The sequence below is a fragment of the Gracilinanus agilis genome, chromosome 1 (assembly GCF_016433145.1).
Source record: "Gracilinanus agilis isolate LMUSP501 chromosome 1, AgileGrace, whole genome shotgun sequence".
NCBI lineage: Eukaryota > Metazoa > Chordata > Mammalia > Didelphimorphia > Didelphidae > Gracilinanus > Gracilinanus agilis.
In genome coordinates, this window is record NC_058130.1 from 199,040,401 (window position 1) to 199,048,774 (window position 8,374).

The 8,374-nt window shown below is 39.3% G+C and overlaps 1 pseudogene; it reads left to right on the top strand.

Moving 5' to 3' along the window:
• Nucleotides 1-2,714: 2,714 nt before the first annotated feature.
• LOC123249535 lies at nt 2,715-7,458 on the top strand (annotated as a pseudogene).
• The last annotated feature ends 916 nt before the right edge of the window (nt 7,459-8,374 follow it).

The window sequence follows — 8,374 nt, forward strand, 5'->3', positions numbered from 1 at the left end:
ATTGGGCCCAATGCAAGTCTATGCAGTGATTTAGGATTGAGATTATAATGAAATGAGATGCTTTCATGTCATATAACATTTTATTTTATTTTAAAGCCCTTACCTTCCATTTTATATAATTTTTTATTTTATTTAAACCCTTACCTTCCGTCTTGGAGTCAATACTGTGTATTGGCTCCAAGGCTTCGAAGAGTGGTAAGGGCTAGGCAATGAGGGTCAAGTGACTTGCCCAGGGTCACACAGCTGGGAAGTGTCTGAGACCAGATTTGAATCCAGGACCTCCCATCTCTGGGTCTGGCTCTCAATCCACTGACCTACCCAGCTGCTTCCATTACCTTCCATTTTAGAATCAATACTGTATATTAGTTCCAAGGCAGAAGAGTGATAAGGGCTAATCAATGGGGGTTAAGTGACTTGCCCAGGGTCATACAGCTAGGAAGTGTCTGAGGTCAGATTTGAACCCAACACCACCTGTCTCTAGGTTTGGCTCTCAATCCACTGAGCCACCCAGCTGCCCTCCCATGTCATATAACATTTAACAAAATTAATTAACACTCATCCATTGTTGGTTCATTTGGATAAGATCCAGTAGATCCCTCTGAAAAATGAAAGGAAAGTACCAGCTTTTAAACCTGTCATTCAATGCCCTCAGCATGGTGGCTCTGCCTTGCTTTTCCATTTTCATTTTCCATTAATGCTTTTATATGCTCTGTGTTCCAACCAAAATCCTCTGACTTTTGCGAATTTTGCGAATCCTGTCTCTCCCTCCTGGAATTCACCCTTCCTTATCCCTTATTTTCTCCTTTTATAATTTAGAATAGGTACCAATCCCTCTCTAAAATGTGCCTGGGTGACCATGGCTAGTGCTTTCTGCTTTTTATGTGCTTGTATGTATTGTATTCCCCCAATAGAATTTGAGTACAAAGAGGACAGGGGCTCTATTTCTTCTCTTTGTATTCCCAGCATCATCATAGTGTCTTATACATAGTAAGAGCTTAACGAATGCTTGTTGAACTAAACGGGACTGTCCCTGGTTTAGCAGAGCACGAATCTCTGTATACATATCAGGGGTCGGGCTTAAACACAGATCTTCTTGGCCCACAGGCCAGCTCTCGATCTGATACTCTGGTCTATCTCTTTTTTGCAGTGCTGGAACCTGTCACATGCAGTACCTTTACTTTGGAGGGGCTTAATTAACCTGTGTTAAAATGAACTAACAGGGGCAACTAAGTGGCCCAGTGGATAGAGAGTCAGGCCTGGAGTCAAAAATCCCTGGGTTCAAATTTGGCTTTAAACATTTCCCAGCTCTGTGGCTCTGGGCAAGTCACTTAACCCATTTGCCTAGTCCTTGCCCTTCTATTCTAGAGGTGTTACTAAGACAGAAAGTCAGGGTTTTAAAAAAAAGAATCTGGTCTCAGATACTTTCTAGCTGTGTGATCCTGGGCAAGCCACTTACCTCCATTCATCCAGCCCCTGCCCTTCTGATTTAGAGCTGTTAATAAGACGGAAAATAAGGGTTTTTTAAAAAATAAATTGAATTGAAATCAGAAAGGAAAAATAAAGGTGAAATAAGTAATTGCTAGCAATATCCACGTTAGCCACTGGAGGTCACTAGAAGCAACGTAAAGAATAGGACTTGTTTTAGGATGTAGTCATGTCAGGAAGTACTTATTCTCAATTATGTGAACTCTGAAGTTGGGCTTGATCATTCTTTCACTGCTACAGGCTTTCCATCATCAAACCCATGACAAGGAATCCTTTGGTAGTAACAGTGATACAGACATCACTATTAAAAATGTTTTTTTCCCTCCTTTAAAAAAAATTGAAGCTGAAATCCAGTGCCTCATCACTCTCTCTTCGTAAAGGAAATCGTGGGATTTTGAACACTATGCCAGTGGAACACAAGTTTTCCCAGGGCATTAAAAAATAAAACAAAGCGTGGAACTGTGATTCTATTGGCATGTGGATTGGTAACAAATCTGCAAATTATAGGCTTAAGGAATTGATTGGAGACACTGAGAGGTTAAGTGACTTACCCATAGTCACATAGCTAATATGTGTAGGACTTGGATAGGAGAAGATAATAATAGGACTTGAACCCAAGGGAAATATTGTAGTTTCAGAAAACACCCCTGATTAGGCAACCAGCACCAGCTGAAGAACTCTGGATCATTCAAATTTATGAGGTTAACACCTGGACTGGCAATATCTATATAGCCTAACATCAGTTTTTGTGATTTGGACTCAGGGAATGAAGCACAAAACAGAAGAGGCATCCAAGAGACCAGAGGTCTAGTATGTGGCTCACTTAGGCAAACACATGTTCTTTGCTATTATGCACTTGGAACTGCTGAGCCTACTGGGGTGAGAGGAGAGAAGCTCTCTCCCCACTTACCAAGAGAAAGCTTATAGAATCTCAAGTAGTGTGTGTATATGATTGTTTGTGTGTGTGTGTGTGTGTGTGAGCGTGCGCGCGCGCGCGTGTGTGTGTGTGTGTGTGTGTGTGTGAGAGAGAGAGAGAGAGAGAGAGAGAGAGAGAGAGAGAGAGAGAGAGGATCAGTCAGACTGAGGCAGAGAGATAGAGAGAGGAGAAGAAGGAGGAAGAGGAAGAAGGGATAGATGGGGGAGAGAGGGAAAGAGAAATGGAAAAGGAAAGAAAGAGAGGGAGAGGGGAAGGAGCAGGACCTTGTTTCTCTGCTTATACAGCCTCCAGAATGAACTGGCTCATTCAACCAGTCCTCTTTGATATGGTTTTCTCCCTGCTGTCTGTCCTAGGGACTAATAATGTAAGAAAGTGGCCAAAGAGGTAAAGCTGCTGCAGCTCAGCACTGGCATATCTGATAAAAACATTATCATGAAACATGGTGGAACTCATTCTTTTTTTAAAATTATATTTTTATTTTTATTTTGAATATTTTCCCATAGTTACATGTTTTATGTTCTTTCCCTCTCCCCAAGCCCCCCTAACCTCCCTTAGCTGACACACAATTCCACTGGTTTTACATGTATCATTGATTAAGACCTAATTCCATATTATTGATAGTTGGATTAGAGTTATTGTTTAGTGTCTTCATCCCCAATAATATCCCCATCAGCCCACATGTTCAAGCAGTTGTTTTTCTTCTGTGTTTCTGCTCCCACAGTTCTTCCTCTGAATATGGCTAGTTTTGTTTCTCATAAGTCCCTCAGCCTTGCTCTGGATCACTGCATTGCTGCTAGTAGAGAAGACCATTATGTTTGATTGTACCACAGTGTATCAGTCTCTGTGTACAATGTTCTCCTGGTTCTGCTCCTTTCACTCTGCATCAGTTCCTGGAGGTCATTCCAGTTCACATGGAATTCCTCCAGTTTATTATTCCTTTGAGCACAGTAGTATTCCATCACCAGCAGATACCACAATTTGTTCAGCCATTCCCTAATCGAAGGACATTCTCTCATTTGGTGGAACTCATTCTCAAAGATGGCTAGGTAAATACTGCAAATGGTATAAAGTAGAATAAGTTCTGAAGTATGGCCAAAGGAACTGTTAAAGCTGAAAATACTCAACAATTGTTTGTGCTGAGTGTTGTGGGAGGCGCATGACTACAGCAAGATGGCAGGGTGCAAGCCTGCTTCATCAGGTCAAAGGATTATTATCTCAATGACTCAGCCTCGTATTACCTAAATGAATTGGATGAACTACTCCAAACCAGATATATTCTAACTCAACAAGATGTCCCTTTCTTTGAGGATGAACACCACAGTTATAATAGAGACTCATTTTCTCTTTGAAGATCTTTGATGTGGGGTGGTCAGCAAGCTAAATGAAAACTGGATAAATGATTTTTGAAGGTATGACAGTGATTAAGGCCTTGGAACACCTGAAAATGAAGAGGAGAACAGAATGCATCAAAGTATGAAACTGTTTGGCAGCATATGTAACAATAGATGATTTTTAGACACATCAATCATTTTCTTCCTGAACAAGAAATGCTTTTCTGAAGAAAAGTAAAGGAATCCCATTTTAACTCTCTGTGCTTAGAGTATATAGGTTCCAAACTCTGTAAGAAGGTAGCTCATATATTTTCAATGGCAATTAAATTTTTTTTATTTTTCTATTAATAAAAATATACCTTTTTTCATAATGTTTTCTGTAATTAAAAGATGCAACAAAAGCTTTTACCCTCGCAAAAGTTAACTGAAAACTTCTGGCAGTTAGAACCTTGTAATGCTGACAGAAGTTCAGTTGGAACCTGAGGCTTGAAGAGAGTGGAAGGTCCAGCTGAAGCTCTGCTTTTGGGTTTCGGCTTTGCTTTTGACCTGTGCTTTTGTCTCTGGACAATTTGAACCTAGCTAATTTCTCTGGACCTCTCCCTGACCTTCTCCATATTATTACCCTGTTACCTTTCCTGTTTTCCCTGTGGGTCCTGGGAGGAAGGGTGGCTTTTGGGTTTTAGTGATTAGACTTTGTGGGTTTAGTTTCCCTATAGGCAAGTAGGACATCCTTGAGATCAAACTATCCCTTATTTTATTGATTTAGTATATACTTTATTTTAAAGGCAGCCAAATCTTTCCTGGCTGGGAGAGCAGGCTCTCTCTCAGTCCAACCCACTCCTGTGATCCTCCCCCATCTTGAGTTTCTCTCTAGCAGCTGTCAGAAACACCAAACCCTTCTCTCCTTCTGACTAACCCAGAATATTAATAAATCCCCCTGTTACCTACTCAAACCCTCTGGTGAATCATTGTTTCGAAGATTAGGCAAGGGTTGAAGAGGGGAGGAATTATTTCTTTTATTTTTCTGAGGGAACTGGAGGCATCCATCTTGGGAGGAAGCCCTTACCCGAGACTTCCTCCTGAACCCATCAGTTTCACTGACAGGGAGGAGCCCTTCGACTACTCCCTTGAGGGACTTGAGAAACTGACAAGAAAAGCCCTCAAGGCAGATTTAAATCATTTCTGACTGGCCCAACTCCTTGTGTCTATAGAGATACCTTTCCTGTCTGGAAGGGTTCAGCCTGTTCCCCAGTATCCTCTGTCTCCAGCCTGAGTGTCTAGCCTGTTTAAGCTGCCTCTCCTGAATACCCCACCTATTCCCTTACCATCCAATTTACCACCTTGTCCATTCCTTCCCTAAACTCAGCCATCCCTTTTATTCCTCTCCTATCACCTCAATCACCTTCTACCCCTCCATATTAGCAAGTATTAAGAGAGCACCCCAATTTTATTGACTACATTAATTGGCAAGCAAAGTCAGTGAACAATCTTAAGTCTTCTGATACATCCAGAATGAAGATAGGATAACATTCATCTTATTTAGTATATCTATTATTTCATGGTCTTTTATGCAAGGTGTTATGGATTTTTGGTTTAGAACGGTCCCCAATTTCGTGCAACAAGTTTTGACTTCTATGACTACTATAAATGGTGTGCTCTAACCCTTGCTGAATGTATCTGCTTTATCCCAACTGCCATAGCCTTAACCCTATCTATCTGGCAATTCCTAATGGTGTCGAAAAATGTATGCTCTCACTTATGGCAATATTTCAATGCAATTACAACTAAGAAAGATGCTGATTCTCAGGAACTGGTAGATAACATCAAACTGCTGTTCTAAGTACTGAAACAATTAAGGGAAGGAAAGGAATTGGACAAGCACACAATTCTCCAAGTAGAGATTGTGGAGTCCAAAAACCAGGAAACAATACCACCACTAACAACCAACCATCCACAAACGTCGTAGTCTTTCTTCTACCAATTGTAGACAGAACAATAGTGCAGCCTGGTGAAGGGGTAGTGCATGTGAAAACATATAAAGCATTCACACCAAGTGACATGGAGGTCCTAAAGAGACACTTTCCCAAGTTTTTTGAAAAACCATTCAAAAGTATTAAAGAATTAAAAAGGGTATTCACATTATTTAATTCCAGTTTTGAAGACGTGGAATTTCTTTTAGGGGAATTTTACTCTTCCTCAGAAAAGGAAAAATTCCTGAGCGAAATGAGGACAAACCCAAATTTAACGGCTTGGCCATTAGTTCATCAGGATCTAGATTCCACACAGCATGCAAACCTTAGGTATTTGATTCAGTGTAGAACGGACTTACTAGAGGCAATGAGAATTCACGCAAAAAGACCAAATTCTTGGCAAAAATTTGAGAAATTAAAACAGGGAGAAGAAGACACCCAAGTAGTTTTCTGGATACAGTAATTGAGGCATCAGAAACAATCCTTTGATTATGTGATACTCATGCCCAAGATACCATAGATCATATCTGTAGGCAATTTGTGAAGGGAACATCAATCCCAATACAAAACTACTTTAGGCAAAATTGTCCACAGTGGGAATCACTGCCACTGGAGGATGTAACTCAAAGCAGAAGGAAGCAAGGATAGCAAGACAGACTGATGCAGACATAGATGAAATGATAGCTGATTTGAAAAGACAGTTGAAACAAGTAAAATGAGAAAAGGAAATTGAGGAGGTAAAACATTTTGCCCTCCAAACTAGTAGGAGCCAAAATCAAAACAGGCAACCTACAATTAACACTCAAAAAACAAAATCATCTTCCTTTGTGGATGTCTAGGCTATATTATTTGTTTTTGTAGATTCAAGCAACAAATTGATTTTTCCAAAAATGACAATTATAATAAAAGAGACAGAGGAACTAGAAGGACCTACTGTAATTCAAAGTGGTCCAGAAACAATAATGATACAAAGAGAAATGAAGAAACCAAACATGATGGTTCGTGCTATAGCTGTGCATGTAAGAAATTTAGTCAATCCTTCTACCCCTCCTTATTAGCAAGGATTAAGAGATCACCCCAACTTTTTTGACTACACTTCTCACTTTCCTTGAAAAAGATAGAAAACCCAAACCTTTGTAAAAAAAAAAATATATATATATATATATATATATATATATATATATATATAGTGTGTGTTTGGAATTCAAGGAGGTGCCATTTAAAAGTATCTTACAAACTTCCCGTGGACATGTGGGGGACTTTGAGACTACATTTATTGTGATCCAATGGGTTTCCGGTTTCTGACGTGATTACATCAGACAACGGGAACCAATGTAGAGCTCGACTTAAATTCAAAGGTCAGGCTTGAGACACCCTCCCTCTGGCGTGTGAGACTAAGGAAGATGGGTGAGATATGGATGGGCGGCATTTTTAAATCTAATCAGGCGTGGTTGTATAGATATTTTCAACATGGCTTTAATTAAACTATTAATTTCTCTAGTAATACCAGCCTTTATCATTTTTAATCATTACAATAGCTAAACAGATTCCTGCATTGGTCATATTGAAAAAAAATCTCAGTCTGCACTATGAGACTATCACCTTTCTATCAGGACAAGAGTAGTCAGCTTCATCAATTCAGTGTCCATTTGAGGATCTAAATGAAATAAAAAGTGCCAAAAAGATTTGTGCCAACTTTGCCTGGGCTGCTGATACCAATAATGTGATTTGCTAATAATGGTCAAGTCAATGGATTACCTCCATTTGTGCCAAAAGACTCTGAGCAAGAAGCTGACAGTCTTTTATACTAAGGTGTATCTTCCCTGTTTGGTCTGACAGTATATCTTTTGGATCTTCCCTGGCAGTACTGATTGGTGGATATTTTAATTAGGAAGAGGTTTTGGAAATCTTAGCTCCTTTCCCCTTACTTCATTCTAGGAAAGGAAGGACCACTCAAGCAGTATAGTAGACTACTACTACTATGTAGACCACTAAACTAAGAAAAATGGCTGAACCACTCCTTTTTGGCACTTAAGAAATGTTAGCTGGTTTATGAAACCCAGCTTCCCCTAGCAATCTTTGGTTAGAAATGCATAAGCTATTTCAATCTGGTTTTCACTGGCTAACTTTAATTTGTTGTAGACTAAATCACTCCAAATCTTGATAGGGGGAATAGCAAGGATAAAAAAGGCATATTCTAGGGAAGGATTTGCTCAGGCTGGCTTTTGTTTATAAGATAAAAAAAGTAAATGTCACTGACCTTCAGAGGTAGATACCATGGGAGTCTGGAAGTAATTATTCAGTTATGGCCTTGAGTTGCTGCTTGACCTTAAAAGGCTAAGGAAATGAATGAATTCACATAGAAATACTGGTAATAAAGAATATAATTCAACATTAATTTTTCTCATAACTGCATAATAATGATAAAGTTCTTAGAAGCTACATGTATCTTCTCATTTAGAAAGTTCAGCCTTATTGAGTCTTGTGATTTTTTTGTTCATATTTACCTTTTTGTGCTTCTCTTGAGTCTTGAAGTCAAAATTTCTATTCAGAAATAATATTTTCATTATGAATACCTGAAAGTCCTCTATTTCATTAAAATTGATTTTTTTCCCCTTCAAAGATTATACTCAGTTTTGCTTGATAGATTA